The sequence below is a fragment of the Sebastes fasciatus genome, chromosome 10, assembly GCF_043250625.1.
Source record: "Sebastes fasciatus isolate fSebFas1 chromosome 10, fSebFas1.pri, whole genome shotgun sequence".
NCBI classification, from domain to species: domain Eukaryota; kingdom Metazoa; phylum Chordata; class Actinopteri; order Perciformes; family Sebastidae; genus Sebastes; species Sebastes fasciatus.
In genome coordinates this window covers 14,911,998-14,929,463 of record NC_133804.1, presented here as the reverse complement: position 1 = coordinate 14,929,463, position 17,466 = coordinate 14,911,998, and the positions used below count along the sequence as shown (strand labels likewise).

Sequence of the window (17,466 nt, the reverse complement as noted above, 5' to 3'; positions counted from 1 at the left end):
GCTTTTAAAAATAAGGTTTTTAATGCCACGTATTCTATCTTTTTAATTGAATCAGTAAAACCCAGTAAGTAATTGGTGTCTAAAAAGTGGCCTCATGTTCAAAAGTCTTGTTCTTCAGTGTGAAACAGCTGTTACTGGTTGACTGGACAGTTCTACTGAGAGTGAGGCTGATACTTAAAACATTGTAAGCAGACAGTAATGAAAAATATTGACTTTAACAACAAACCACTGTGCCATTATAATTTATTGATGTATAAATATGAATAATACAAAAATAGGATATGAAGGAAAATAAATATGCCGTTTTACAATAAATAGAAATAACTTATATTTTACATGTGTTACTTAAATAAATAAGACATATCACAGATCACATATCACTCCTAATAATTCATCCATGTTTTGCTGGGTTGATTTTTTTACTTGAACAGTGTGCGATATCTTCCAGGAATTTGTTCATGGGACGTCGCCCCCAAGTTGTGTTCAGGTGACAGTTGACCTTTTTCTGCATTTAAATAATTATGACAATATTAGTTTTAAGCACACAGAGATGTATCTGAACATATGTTTGACATTAAAAAGCATATTCATTGTTAGAACAGATGCATTTTAGAGTCACTGTAAACCATTTGAAATTTCATTTATGAACTTTAGTTATGGACTAAAAAGCATGTTCAATCACATTGAATTCCTCTTTACCCTGATGTTGTACTGAATCAGCTGTCTTTTGAGTGTGTCTACAGTGTCTGTCAGATTGTCATTTTTTATTTCTGTTGAAGTTTCCAGAGACTTCTCAGCCAAACAGAAGAACTCTTTCTGTGAAGATAAAGACACAATTAGTAAAGGCATTCAACAAGCTGGAGTTAAGTTAAGAAAGCTTCATCTTGAGGAGTTCACAAGTTCCCATGCAAAGTGCGGAAACCACATATGTCAGACAAATATCATGTGTACAATAATCACAACAGTTAGAAAAGGTTTCCAACATACCGTACATGTTGGGCCGTTCTCTGGTGTTACTCCTGGCACTGTGAAATTCAGCTCCTTCAATGACTAGATGAGATGTATAAGTCAGTATATTATAAAACAAACAAACCAACCACATGTAGTTTAGTAGTTTTCTTACCTCGTTATGCAGGAGGGTCTCGGCTATTTCGTGTATGCGATTCAGCATGTCTTCTTTACTAGGAGTTGTTGTTGTTGTTGTTGTTGGTGGTGCAGGTGCTGCGTAGACCATCACGGCCATCATCAGTGTCAGACTTTGAATGTTCTTCATGTCTTTTAGAGAGACTGTGAGCGAGCACTGTCAGGTTGAGCAGAAAAGTTGAATACCCCACATACTCTGTGTTGCTACTTATATATGTTGTCACCGTGCTGACACTCAGTGATACCACAGGAAGAAAACACCAAATAAGGACCAAAGGATGATTTGTATCACTTTTACTACTATGTTCCACGGTGCGGGGCGTTATTACTAAGCGTTACCTGCTAATTCCTTATCAGTAACGCTCTCACCACGAATTGCTGGTCATGACCTACTCTTAACATCTGATGAAGGTTGTCCTAATGTGTAAGGATGGAAAAAGACACAGATGCTGTCATTTTTTTTCTATAATGGCTGTGTCTTCACAGCTGAATTTAACACTTGTCCTTTTTCACACTGGACAAGTTGACTTGTTTCAACAGAAAATCACAGGTAGAACTGATGAAATGAATGATGACCCGGTTTCTTTAAAGTGTGTGACAGTGAGCCAGGAAGCAGACATTATTAATGTCATTAATATTATTAGAAGCACCTGTGCTTGTTACGTCAACATGTCTGCGGTGAGTAGGCACATAGGAAATCTATATCCCACACATTAGGAAGAGGAAACTTTATATACCAGGCTTTTGTTGTTCAGTGGCTTTCTGTTTCCTCAAGCTAGCAATGCGGCAACCATGCTGCTGACCCCACCTCATTTTAAGACCAACATGGACGCACGGATGTACACAAGTACACGTGCTACTTTCACAACGCGTGCGCTGGTCGTGGAAACGACAACTGCGTCGGTCTGAAATTAGCAATGACAGTTGCCCTAAGTGTGTTGCGATGAATACCACCCCGGATAAGTTGTAACTTCTGTGTTACTGATTTCCTGCTATGTGAGAAACTGATTTATGTTAAAACGGCCCTGCTGGTGTGAATACATTATAATTGAATTCTAATTAAGGGTGTATTTTCACCAAAATTAAAGCAAATGATTCTACTCTGAGCACAAGCTGCAGCCTTAGTGTTTCTTCCAATTGAATACAATAAATCATTAACGTGGAGAGAGAAAAAAAAAGGATAAACACTAATGTGGAGGGAACTAGGAGAGGAGGGTATATAGTATCAAGTATGTGACTTAAAAGTGCATTTTATAGGAGCATATGGGCATGCATGCTGGCCAGCTCTTATGTTAGTGCCATTCGCTAATCTAAGCAAGTTATCTTTTTTTAATTTATTTTCAAAAGTCAGAACCCTTTATGTTATATTGAAATACACCTTACATACTGTACGCCTCAGTTTAATGCACTAGTAAGAGGTTTTTTGTGTGGAGATAATTCAATTGTATGATGTTCTGTAGTGGAGGCAAACTGACTTTTATTTTGTATCATAATGTATGTCAAATGTTTACATCCATCAAACTCCTGGATATTTTATTTATTAAATTATTTTACACGTTTATCTCACAATATTGTTGCTCTTTCTCTGCGATATTCCTAGTTGTTTATTGGTGCTTTTAAAAATAAGGTTTTTAATGCCACGTATTCTATCTTTTTAATTGAATCAGTAAAACCCAGTAAGTAATTGTTGTCTAAAAAGTGGCCTCATGTTCAAAAGTCTTGTTCTTCAGTGTGAAACAGCTGTTACTGGTTGACTGGACAGTTCTACTGAGAGTGAGGCTGATACTTAAAACATTGTAAGCAGACAGTAATGAAAAATATTGACTTTAACAACAAACCACTGTGCCATTATAATTTATTGATGTATAAATATGAATAATACAAAAATAGGATATGAAGGAAAATAAATATGCCGTTTTACAATAAATAGAAATAACTTATATTTTACATGTGTTACTTAAATAAATAAGACATATCACAGATCACATATCACTCCTAATAATTCATCCATGTTTTGCTGGGTTGATTTTTTTACTTGAACAGTGTGCGATATCTTCCAGGAATTTGTTCATGGGACGTCGCCCCCAAGTTGTGTTCAGGTGACAGTGGACGTTCGTCTGCATTTAAATAATTATGACAATATTAGTTTTAAGCACACAGAGATGTATCTGAACATATGTTTGACATTAAAAAGCATATTCATTGTTAGAACAGATGCATTTTAGAGTCACTGTAAACCATTTGAAATTTCATTTATGAACTTTAGTTATGGACTAAAAAGCATGTTCAATCACATTGAATTCCTCTTTACCTTGATGTTGTACTGAATCAGCTGTCTTTTGAGTGTGTCTACAGTCTGTGTCAGATTGGCATTTTTAATTTTTTCTGAAGTTTTCAGAGACTTCTCAGCCAAACAGAAGAACTCTTTCTGTGAAGAGAAAGACACAATTAGTAAAGGCATTTAACAAGCTGGAGTTAAATTAAGAAAGCTTCATCTTGAGGAGTTCACAAGTTCCCATGCAAAGTGTGGAAACCACATATGTCAGACAAATATCATGTGTACAATAATCACAACAGTTAGAAAAGGTTTCCAACATACCGTACATGTTGATCCGTTCTCTGGTGTTACTGCGTGCACTTTGAAATTCAGCTCCTTCAATAACTAGATGAGATGTATAAGTCAGTATATTATAAAACAAACAAACCAACCACATGTAGTTTAGTAGTTTTCTTACCTCGTTATGCAGGAGGGTCTCGGCTATTTCGTGTATGCGATTCAGCATGTCTTCTTTACTAGGAGTTGTTGTTGTTGTTGTTGTTGGTGGTGCAGGTGCTGCGTAGACCATCACGGCCATCATCAGTGTCAGACTTTGAATGTTCTTCATGTCTTTTAGAGAGACTGTGAGCGAGCACTGTCAGGTTGAGCAGAAAAGTTGAATACCCCACATACTCTGTGTTGCTACTTATATATGTTGTCACCGTGCTGACACTCAGTGATACCACAGGAAGAAAACACCAAATAAGGACCAAAGGATGATTTGTATCACTTTTACTACTATGTTCCACGGTGCTGGGCGTTATTACTAAGCGTTACCTGCTAATTCCTTGTCAGTAACGCTCTCACCACGAATTGCTGGTCATGACCTACTCTTAACATCTGATGAAGGTTGTCCTAATGTGTAAGGATGGAAAAAGACACAGATGCTGTCATTTTTTTTCTATAATGGCTGTGTCTTCACAGCTGAATTTAACACTTGTCCTTTTTCACACTGGACAAGTTGACTTGTTTCAACAGAAAATCACAGGTAGAACTGATGAAATGAATGATGACCCGGTTTCTTTAAAGTGTGTGACAGTGAGCCAGGAAGCAGACATTATTAATGTCATTAATATTATTAGAAGCACCTGTGCTTGTTACGTCAACATGTCTGCAGTGAGTAGGCACATAGGAAATCTATATCCCACACATTAGGAAGAGGAAACTTTGACTGACAGAAACAATTCCTGTCAGCTTCAGTTTCATTTTTACTTTCATTCTTATATTACAGAATAATTATATTATTATTGAAATACAGTAGTTTAACAAAAAAAGACTAAAAATAATGTTACTTAAAATAATTGAAGAAAGAGGTGAAAAAACAGACTAGTTAAGATAAGATAAGATAAGATAAGATTAACCTTTATTAATCCCCGGAGGGAAATTCAGGTGTCAAAGCAGCAACATCAGCAAACAGAGAAACACAGGAGAGGTACAGGTATACAAAAAATATAAAAACAATAAATAAATAAATAAATACAGCTATAAAAGTTAGAGTGAATGGGTGAACATAGTGTGTACAGTAAATGTAATATGTACATATGTGCAGTCTATAAAGTGGTATATAGGATGTATAGTGTAAAGTAAGTGTAATGTGCGCCAGTGGTTAGAGTCCAACATGGTTGTAGATAGTGCATGTTTAGAGTTCTTAAAGTCCTATTATTCTCATATGGGGGTCAGCCTTGGTTGTGGGGCCTGATGGCTACCAGCATGAAGGACTGACCCAAGTTGAGGAGTACTTAATTGAAATTGCAATTTTGATTCATTAAACAAGTCAGAAACTCAGTTTGAATACTAATGAGTTACTGGAAGTTTAAGCTGAACTTGAGTTCATATCTCTAACACATTCACATCTCCACATTTTACATACACTGAAGAAGAGCCCCATCTTCAGGTGATATTTGTAACTTATCACAATATTCACACCAGTGGAGTTTATGTAAAGAGGCACCCGAACCACAGGACAGGTAGAGATGCTCCAAATAATCATGTTCCTTCACTTTTGTGTATTTAGAAAGTTGTAATGTTAAACTCCAGAATACAAATGTTTCATAAAAACGTATGAGCTTATGAAATATAATCCATTGCTAAAGAAAATATGTGGTTCCCAACCTTTTTGTCTTGTGACCTCTTCACCAAAAATCCGTGTTTGGTCGGGTCCTCTTGTCATGTTTCATGTTGTTAGCGGTTCCACTAAAAGAGACATTTCCCCCTCTAAACTTCTCCGATGGTTTCAATAAAGAGGTCACATGAGCCAACATTTCACAGAGAAAGCAAAGATTCAATACAATTTGTACAGCAGAACTTCGTTTTTTCCTCTTTCTTACCCCATTTATCATCTCACGACATGCCAAATGTGTTGTGTGACCCTGTGGAGATGGAAGTTGGGAATCACTGGATCACACTACTGTTGGAGAAGTAGTTAAAAGTAGCTCAACCTCAACCAGCTAACAGTAAAATCCTGCTTAACAGTGGTGGAAGAAGTATTCAGACCTGTTAATATGTTTGAGGTAGTTTTAGAAACAGTGTAGTAGGGCTGCACCTAACGATTATTTTTTTAACGATTATTTTTTCGATTAGTCGATTAATCTAACGACTAATTCATCAATTATTAGAAATATTTTTTTAATAAATAAATATCAAAAACTTGACTCATTATTTCAATACTTTATTCAAATATCTTCTCTTATAAACATATACATAAAGCAAGAATATTATTATGGCATTATTTCACAACAAAAAATATCCCAGTCTTTGCTGGTAATCTGTTTTCAGTCCAACATACAATTTCTCCAAAATAAAATTAAAACAAGAGCTTGTATTGTAAATTCATGTAAAAGGAATAAAGTGCAATGTTCTTTTTGTGGAAAAAGTCCTCCACTCTGCTTTGTCTTATCCTGAAAAAGAGACACAGAAAGCCCATTAGAATAATGATAATAGTGGCACATTTTAAAACAGGTCTAATTTCCACAGCACTGTTGTGTTATGACATTAAGCTAATAATAATAATAATAATCCTCATCAGTATTTTTATTTAAGTACTTAACTTAAAACTTAAGATGGTTTAGACATGGATTTATTTAATCAATGTAATAATATGCAGTCAAGATAAACACTAGCAAATGTACTTTTGCATCAGTGTGGAGAAAGAGAAATAATTGAAACTAATTACAGACTAACAGTCACAGACTGTAGAACAATATGTAACGTTACTTAGCCATTTTCTCACTTATACATCGCCGTTAAAGTAAACAGAAAAAATAAAAGGCCGAATAACAACATTAGATGACGCGTGGAGTAACGTAACGTTAACGTTACGTTACGTTACGTTACTATAACAGTGGTCCATAAAATACTTTTAACATGGTGGTGATAAAGAAACATTTTAAAAACAAACTTCAAATGACTGCTGCTAACAGAAACACACCCGCGCTTTTACAATCTTAATAGATCATGCCTGGGGGATGAAAAGGTAAACAGGACTTACGGCGGTGTGTTGCTGCTGTCTTCTTCATGCAGCGCTCTGGGATGCCTTCTTGTCAGGTGCTCGTGCATTGCACTTGTACTGCTGTAGTACGCCATCTCCATCCTGCACAACTTACAGAGCACCACATAGTTGGGTCTCTGTATCAGCATCCATGCTCGGACCGGGCGCAGCGCATTTTCATTACGTCATCCGATGCGTCGACGCACGTTACGTAAATCGACGTATTTACGTAATCGATTACGTTGACGAATCGCCCCAGCCTTACAGTGTAGACATTGCATTAAATGAAACATCAAACATATGCTGATCACTCTGTGCAATAATTATATAATTATCTGACCGATACATTCTGCAATAATCTGGCAAGACTGTCATCTCATCGATATACATATTGTATTTTTATATTTTATATTGTATTATCTCTTTTTTTATTTTATTATCTTTTTTAGCACCTATGGGATTGTCACAATCTAATTTCGTTGTACTACACAATGACAATAAAGGGCTTGAATCTTGAATCTATATCTAAAAAACTATTTAAGAAACTTGAATTTCCCTAGGGATCAATAAAGTTACTATCTATCTATCTATCTATCTATCTATCTATCTATCTATCTATCTATCTATCTATTTATCTATTTATCTATCTATCTATCTATCTATCTATCTATCTATCTATCTATCTATCTATCTATCTAGCAGAATCAGAATCAGAATCAGAATCGTGTTTATTGCCAGGTGTAAGAGGTACACAAAACATTTAAATTCTACCAGTATACAATATACAAAATAAGCTATAAACAAAAATAAAATAAACATGATATAATATATATATATATATATAAAATATCTATCTATCTAATATTGCTACAATATGTTGAGAAACTTTAACTGCCCAACTATGCTTTAAGAAACATAGAAAATGTTCAGTTCAGTTCAGACAACTTTATTTATCCCCAAGGGGGCAATTCATTTGTAGCATTCCCAGTTCATACATCCATACATACAACAGACAACCAATAATTAGTTCAGTCAAAGGAAACATATTAAAGGCATGGGGCAGTTGGAGGGACAAGTTACAATAAGAACCATATAAATAGGATTATAGCAATAAAAGCCCAAAAATAAGAAACTATATAGATAGATAGATAGATAGATAGATAGATAGATAGATAGATAGATAGATAGCAACTTTATTGATCATGAGGGAAATTCAAGTTTCCAGCATCACAGTTCCATAGTGCAAAACATGTTAGTAAAAAGGCAGTAAAAAAGTTAGTATAAAAAAAAAAAAAAATTCTTGCAGGAATCTCAAAATGTCAAAAGTTTTGATACCAAATCACAGCATGGCTTTTTCTATGGTGTTCCTCAAAGTCTTGGTGTCTTAATGTGGTATTCTGGAGTGATTTTTTTTTTAATCATTTTTGATCAATTCTTAAGTGGTAAAAAATGGTTAAATTTAGCACCAAATCTGTGTAACAGATGGTATCAACCCCAACATTGCTGAAACAACTTATAAATAGATAGATAGTAATTTTATTGATCCCGAGGGAAATTCAAGTTTCCAGCATCACGGTTCTATAGTGCAAAACATGTTAGTAAAAAGGCAGTAAAAAAGTTAGTAGTGCAAAGTACAAAGTACAAAAAAATATATCAGATATAAAAATACAAGGAGATGAAGAAAACTGTTAAAACTGAATATAGTGCAGGGTAACAGCTGTGATACAGGACTATTCAAAAAGTGAATATAGTGCAGAAGAGACTGTTAGAAATGAGTATAGTGCAGGGAAACTCCTAGTTAAACGGCGCATAATCTGCACGCAAAGTAAGGCGCGAGGGGCTAAGTGGTTGTATTTAGTCTCTTAATTAATCGTAGGTGTGTTTTGGGCGTAAAAGTAATCAAACCAATCTGAGCGTCATCGCTCATTCCCATTAAAAGCCAGGTGCTCCTGCACAGCAAAATTGGAGAAGCGAGCGCTTTTCTGATGAGGAAACCGATCTGCTCAAAGTGCACAAAGTGAAAATGCGTGAGCAGATGTATGGCATCCTAGGTGGGTGGACCCTCTGCCTCCCAATCCTCTGTCCCATCAACAACTCCATGTGACTGCATATGAGCAAATGCACCTATTACCTATTTAACCGGTGCAGGTTAAATTCATTATATGATAATGAGCACTAAGCTAAATATGATAAACATGTATAACTTTAAAGTAGCCTACATCCACACTCTTACACACAGAAGAGAGGGATGATGAGAGGAGACGCCACAGAGGCGTGTGTGCACCGTGATCTCTCCAAGCAGGGTCAGGGCAGAGTGCTGTCCTGTATTTCCTGTATCTAACCGAGGAGGAGGAGAGCTGCTCCGCGTCCCTGTGTGTGTAACAAGCAGAGTGTACGCGTGTTGTGAACCAGCCTGTGTATGCGCATCTTATTATCTGAACAATGCGCCCTTTAAATAGCAGGAAAATACAGCGACAGACTTTATATACCAGGCTTTTGTTGTTCAGTGGCTTTCTGCTTCCTCAAGCTAGCAATGCGGCAACCATGCTGCTGACCACACCTCATTTTAAGACCAACACGCCCATGGACGCACGGATGTACACAAGTACACGTGCTACTTTCACAACGTGTGCGCTGGTCGTGGAAACGACAACTGCGTCGGTCTGAAATTAGCAATGACAGTTGCCCTAAGTGTTTTGCGATGAATACCACCCCGGATAAGTTGTAACTTCTGTGTTACTGATTTCCTGCTATGTGAGAAACTGATTTATGTTAAAACGGCCCTGCTGGTGTGAATACATTATAATTGAATTCTAATTAAGGGTGTATTTTCACCAAAATTAAAGCAAATGATTCTACTCTGAGCACAAGCTGCAGCCTTAGTGTTTCTTCCAATTGAATACAATAAATCATTAACGTGGAGAGAGAAAAAAAAAGGATAAACACTAATGTGGAGGGAACTAGGAGAGGAGGGTATATAGTATCAAGTATGTGACTTAAAAGTGCATTTTATAGGAGCATATGGGCATGCATGCCGGCCAGCTCTTATGTTAGTGCCATTCGCTAATCTAAGCAAGTTATCTTTTTTTAATTTATTTTCAAAAGTCAGAACCCTTTATGTTATATTGAAATACACCTTACATACTGTACGCCTCAGTTTAATGCATTAGTAAGAGTTTTTTTGTGTGGAGATAATTCAATTGTATGATGTTCTGTAGTGGAGGCAAACTGACTTTTATTTTGTATCATAATGTATGTCAAATGTTTACATCCATCAAACTCCTGGGTATTTTATTTATTAAATTATTTTACACGTTTATCTCACAATATTGTTGCTCTTTCTCTGCGATATTCCTAGTTGTTTATTGGTGCTTTTAAAAATAAGGTTTTTAATGCCACGTATTCTATCTTTTTAATTGAATCAGTAAAACCCAGTAAGTAATTGTTGTCTAAAAAGTGGCCTCATGTTCAAAAGTCTTGTTCTTCAATGTGAAACAGCTGTTACTGGTTGACTGGACAGTTCTACTGAGAGTGAGGCTGATACTTAAAACATTGTAAGCAGACAGTAATGAAAAATATTGACTTTAACAACAAACCACTGTGCCATTATAATTTATTGATGTATAAATATGAATAATACAAAAATAGGATATGAAGGAAAATAAATATGCCGTTTTACAATAAATAGAAATACCTTATATTTTACGTGTGTTACTTAAATAAATAAGACATATCACAGATCACAGATCACTCCTAATAATTCATCCATGATGTGCTTTCTCGATTTCATGAACTGAACACTTTTTGATATCTGCCAGGAAAGGTTTCATCCAATGTTCCCCCGTTGTGTCCGGACAGTTGACGTTTGTCTGCATTTAAATAATTATGACAATATTAGTTTTAAGCACACAGAGATGTATCTGAACATATGTTTGACATTAAAAAGCATATTCATTGTTAGAACAGATGCATTTTAGAGTCACTGTAAACCATTTGAAATTTCATTTATGAACTTTAGTTATGGACTAAAAAGCATGTTCAATCACATTGAATTCCTCTTTACCCTGATGTTGTACTGATGCAGCTGTCTTTTGAGTTCCTTTACAGTCTCTGTCAGATTGGCATTTATTTCTGTTGAAGTTTCCAGAGACTTCTCAGCCAAACAGAAGAACTCTTTCTGTGAAGATAAAGACACAATTAGTAAAGGCATTCAACAAGCTGGAGTTAAGTTAAGAAAGCTTCATCTTGAGGAGTTCACAAGTTCCCATGCAAAGTGTGGAAACCACATATGTCAGACAAATATCATGTGTACAATAATCACAACAGTTAGAAAAGGTTTCCAACATACCGTACATGTTGGGAAGGTATCTAGTATTACTCCTGGCACTGTGAAATTCAGCTCCTTCAATAACAAGATGAGATGTATAAGTCAGTATATTATAAAACAAACAAACCAACCACATGTAGTTTAGTAGTTTTCTTACCTCGTTATGCAGGAGGGTCTCGGCTATTTCGTGTATGCGATTCAGCATGTCTTCTTTACTAGGAGTTGTTGTTGTTGTTGTTGTTGGTGGTGCAGGTGCTGCGTAGACCATCACGGCCATCATCAGTGTCAGACTTTGAATGTTCTTCATGTCTTTTAGAGAGACTGTGAGCGAGCACTGTCAGGTTGAGCAGAAAAGTTGAATACCCCACATACTCTGTGTTGCTACTTATATATGTTGTCACCGTGCTGACACTCAGTGATACCACAGGAAGAAAACACCAAATAAGGACCAAAGGATGATTTGTATCACTTTTACTACTATGTTCCACGGTGCGGGGCGTTATTACTAAGCGTTACCTGCTAATTCCTTATCAGTAACGCTCTCACCACGAATTGCTGGTCATGACCTACTCTTAACATCTGATGAAGGTTGTCCTAATGTGTAAGGATGGAAAAAGACAAAGATGCTATCATTTCAACTGTCATTTTTTTTTCTATAATGGCTGTGTCTTCACAGCTGAATTTAACACTTGTCCTTTTTCACACTGGACAAGTTGACTTGTTTCAACAGAAAATCACAGGTAGAACTGATGAAATGAATGATGACCCGGTTTCTTTAAAGTGTGTGACAGTGAGCCAGGAAGCAGCCATTATTAATGTCATTAATATTATTAGAAGCACCTGTGCTTGTTACGTCAACATGTCTGCGGCGAGTAGGCACGTAGGAAATCTATATCCCACACATTAGGAAGAGGAAACTTTGACTGACAGAAACAATTCCTGTCAGCTTCAGTTTCATTTTTACTCTCATTCTTATATTACAGAATAATTATATTATTATTGAAATACAGTAGTTTAACAAAAAAAGACTAAAAATAATATTACTTAAAATAATTGAAGAAAGAGGTGAAAAAACAGACTAGTTAAGATAAGATAAGATAAGATTAACCTTTATTAATCCCCGGAGGGAGATTCAGGTGTCAAAGCAGCAACATCAGCAAACAGAGTGAAACACAGGAGAGGTACAGGTATACAAAAAATATAAAAACAATAAATACAGCTATAAAAGATACAGAGTGAATGGGTGAACATAGTGTGTACAGTCCGTCAATAAATAAATGTAATATGTACATATGTGCAGTCTATAAAGTGGTATATAGGATGTATAGTGTAAAGTAAGTGTAATGTGCGCCAGTGGTTAGAGTCCAACATGGTTGTAGATAGTGCATGTTTAGAGTTCTTAAAGTCCTATTATTCTCATATGGGGGTCAGCCTTGGTTGTGGGGCCTGATGGCTACCAGCATGAAGGACTGACCCAAGTTGAGGAGTACTTAATTGAAATTGCAATTTTGATTCATTGAACAAGTCAGAAACTCAGTTTGAATACTAATGAGTTACTGGAAGTTTAAGCTGAACTTGAGTTCATATCTCTAACACATTCACATCTCCACATTTTACATACACTGAAGAAGAGCCCCATCTTCAGGTGATATTTGTAACTTATCACAATATTCACACCAGTGGAGTTTATGTAAAGAGGCACCCGAACCACAGGACAGGTAGAGATGCTCCAAATAATCATGTTCCTTCACTTTTGTGTATTTAGAAAGTTGTAATGTTAAACTCCAGAATACAAATGTTTCATAAAAACGTATGAGCTTATGAAATATAATCCATTGCTAAAGAAAATATGTGGTTCCCAACCTTTTTGTCTTGTGACCTCTTCACCAAAAATCCGTGTTTGGTCGGGTCCTCTTGTCATGTTTCATGTTGTTAGCGGTTCCACTAAAAGAGACATTTCCCCCTCTAAACTTCTCCGATGGTTTCAATAAAGAGGTCACATGAGCCAACATTTCACAGAGAAAGCAAAGATTCAATACAATTTGTACAGCAGAACTTCGTTTTTTCCTCTTTCTTACCCCATTTATCATCTCACGACATGCCAAATGTGTTGTGTGACCCTGTGGAGATGGAAGTTGGGAATCACTGGATCACACTACTGTTGGAGAAGTAGTTAAAAGTAGCTCAACCTCAACCAGCTAACAGTAAAATCCTGCTTAACAGTGGTGGAAGAAGTATTCAGACCTGTTAATATGTTTGAGGTAGTTTTAGAAACAGTGTAGCCATTGCATTAAATCAAACATCAAACATATGCTGATCACTCTGTGCAATAATTATATAATTATCTGACCGACACATTCTGCAATAATCTGGCAAAACTGTCATCTCATCAATATACATATTGTATTTTTATATTTTATATTGTATTATCTCTTTTTTTTATTTTATTATCTTTTTTAGCACCTATGGGATTGCCACAATCTAATTTCGTTGTACTACACAATGACAATAAAGGGCTTGAATCTTGAATCTATATCTAAAAAACTATTTAAGAAACTTGAATTTCCCTAGGGATCAATAAAGTTACTATCTATCTATCTATCTATCTATCTATCTATCTATCTATCTATCTATCTATTTATCTATCTATCTATCTATCTAACAGAATCAGAATCAGAATCAGAATCGTGTTTATTGCCAGGCGTAAGAGGTACACAAAACATTTAAATTCTACCAGTATACAATGTACAAAATAAGCTATAAACAAAAATAAAATAAACATGATATAATATAATATATATATATATATATATATATTATATATATATATAAAATATCTATCTATCTAATATTGCTACAATATGTTGAGAAACTTTAACTGCCCAACTATGCTTTAAGAAACAGAAAATGTTCAGTTCAGTTCAGACAACTTTATTTATCCCCAAGGGGGCAATTCATTTGTAGCATTCCCAGTTCATACATCCATACATACAACAGACAACCAATAATTAGTTCAGTCAAAGGAAACATATTAAAGGCATGGGGCAGTTGGAGGGACAAGTTACAATAAGAACCATATAAATAGGATTATAGCAATAAAAGCCCAAAAATAAGAAACTATATAGATAGATAGATAGATAGATAGATAGATAGATAGATAGATAGATAGATAGTAACTTTATTGATCATGAGGGAAATTCAAGTTTCCAGCATCACAGTTCCATAGTGCAAAACATGTTAGTAAAAAGGCAGTAAAAAAGTTAGTAGTGCAAAGTACAAAAAAATATACCAGATATAAAAATACAAGGAGATGAAGAAAACTGTTAAAACTGAATATAATGCAGGGTAACAGCTGTGATATAGGACTATTAAAAAAGTGAATATAGTGCAGAAGAGACTGTTAAAAATGAGTATAGTGCAGGGAAACTCCAGTAGCTTAGTCTAAAGTGCACTGGGTGCATTATTATCTGGGGTAAAGGTAGGCATTTATATTTATATTTATAAGGAAAACAGAACATGGGGTGCTTTTCATACAGACGTAGGCAAAGTTGTTGGTAACGTTCCGTTAAAGAGAGAAAAACCCACAATGGTCACTGAAATAACTTGAAACTGACAAAAGTAATAATAAATAAAAATTCACTGAAAATTAACTTATGAAAATCAGACATTGCTTTTGAATTGTGGTTCAACAGAATCATTTTAAAAAACAAACTAATGAAACTGGCCTGGACAAAAATGATGGTACCCCTAGAAAAGATTGAAAATAATTTGGCCATAGGGACATATTAAACTAAGCTGTGTCCTTTAAATAGCATCACAGGTGTCTTCAAACTTTGAATCAGTCAGTCTGCCTATTTAAAGGGTGAAAAGCAGTCACTGTGCTGTTTGGTATCATGGTGTGTACCACACTGAACATGGACCACAGAAAGCTAAGGAGAGAGTTGTCTCAGGAGATTAGAAGGACAATTATAAACAAGCATGTTAAAGGTAAAGGCTATTACCTATATACTAAAGGCTACTAATTGGGACGACGCTGCTTTCTTCACTAATTTCTTCTCCCGATTACCTGATTTAAACGAACATCATTTGTTGATAGGTGGAGACATGAACTGCGTGATATCCCCTAGTCTAGACCGTAGCGCTGCCAAAACTACACCAACTTCTAAAGCTGCCCTTTCAATTCAGCTGTTTCTGGATACCTATGGGATGGTTGATGTTTGGCGTGCTCTCAATCCTACTGCTCGCAAGTATTCCTTCTTTTCAGCTGTCCACAAAACATTTTCACGCATTGATCATATCATAATGGATAAGAATCTTCTCCCTCTGGTGCAGGAATGTGACTACCATGCGATTGTAATCTCTGATCATGCTCCTCTTAAACTGAAGCTTAATCTACCAACCTCAAAAAACGCTTACAGACCATGGCGACTCAACCCACTTTTACTTTCAGATAAAACATTTTCAGATTTGATCTCATCACAGATTGATTTTTTTCTAGAAATGAATCAAACACCAATGATGTCATCATCAACAGTATGGGAAGCACTTAAGGCATATTTGAGGGGCCAAATTATTTCTTATAACGCACATCTACGGAAAACCAGAAATTTTCGTGCTAATGAATTGATGACTAAGATTGGTAATCTTGACTCACAATTGGCAACATCCCCATCAGCCGATGGCATTAAAGAACGTTTACTCCTCCAAAAAGAATTTGATCTATTAACCACACAAAAAGCTGAGAACCTCCTGATTAGATCTCATCATACATACTACGAGCATGGTGATAAAACAGGGAGGATCCTTGCACACCAACTTCGCCAAAAAAGCAGCAAGGCAGGCAATCCCTGAGATCCGGGATGAGTCTGGAATGGTCTGTATAGATCACTCTGACATTAACTCACGCTTTTTAAGGTTTTATCATAACTTGTATACATCTGAATCGTTGAAAGATGATTACTTGATTAAATCATTTCTTCAAAGTGTTGAGATCCCTCATATAGACCCTGTGACAGCTGCCAAGCTAGAGTCTCCGTTTTCAATTGGAGAAATTGAGAGGCCATCAGGAGTATGCAATGTGGAAAATCCCCTGGCCCAAACGGGTATCCATCGGAATTCTTTAAGAAATTTTCAAATCAATTGGCTCCAATTTTAAACTCTGTATGTAACGACTCCCTGTCAGCTGGCTCACTGCCTGAAACATTACGACAAGCTACCATATCACTTATTCTGAAAAAAGGAAAAAATTAACAGGAATGTGGTTCCTACCGTCCTATATCCTTGATCAATGTGGACAGCAAAATCCTGGCAAAAATGATTGCTCGCTGTCTTGAAACAGTCCTCCCAACCATAATCTCGCCTGACCAGACGGGCTTTGTAAAAAATCGACTGTCCTCTTTCAACATCAGGTGCTTATACGATATCATTTATGGTCCCTCTCCACCCGACGAACCGGAAGTGGTGATATCTCTAGATGCCGAAAAGGCTTTTGATCGGGTGGAGTGGGACTATTTATTTTGTGCTCTTGAGAGATTCGGATTTGGACCAAATTTTTTGTCGTGGATTAAAATTCTATATAGTTCACCAATGGCAGCAGTGCGTACTAATAATAATATATCACCTCCTTTTCAACTAACACGAGGGACGAGACAGGGGTGTCCTCTGTCCCCCCTTCTTTTTGTGATTACGATTGAGCCGTTGGCTATAGCTTGGCGTAGCAATAAGGATATTAAAGGTATTACAAGGGCAGGGTTGGAACATAACGTCTCGCTATACGCAGACGATATGCTACTCTATCTGTCTGACCCACCCTCCTCTCTTCCTGCAGCTCTTCATCTCTTAATTGAATTTGGCAAAGTTTCTGGCTATAAAGTAAATACACAAAAAAGTGAATTGATGCCCATAAATTTGGCAGCAAGAGACTACCTGTTTGATGACATCACTTTAAAAAAGTTAGTAGTGCAAAGTACAAAGTACAAAAAAATATATCAGATATAAAAATACAAGATGAAGAAGACTGTTAAAACTGAATATAGTGCAGGGTAACTCCAGTAGCTCAGTCTATGAAAGTGCACTGTATGCATTACTATCTGTCCTGCAGACAGTCCTCCTCTGTCCTTTGTATATGAAGTATGTTGTGTGTTTTGATAATGTTTGAGAGAGCATGTCTAAGAACAAAACAGCGCGCCACTT

The 17,466-nt window shown here is 36.1% G+C and overlaps 1 long non-coding RNA gene across 1 annotated transcript; it reads right to left on the bottom strand.

The window, feature by feature from the left end:
• Window positions 1–436: 436 nt before the first annotated feature.
• Window positions 437–1,303, bottom strand: LOC141775237 (uncharacterized). Its single transcript, XR_012595571.1, has 2 exons — window positions 988–1,303; window positions 437–816 (listed from the first exon to the last, which is right to left on the bottom strand). It is a non-coding gene; the product is annotated as an uncharacterized LOC141775237 (long non-coding RNA).
• Window positions 1,304–17,466: the final 16,163 nt, after the last annotated feature.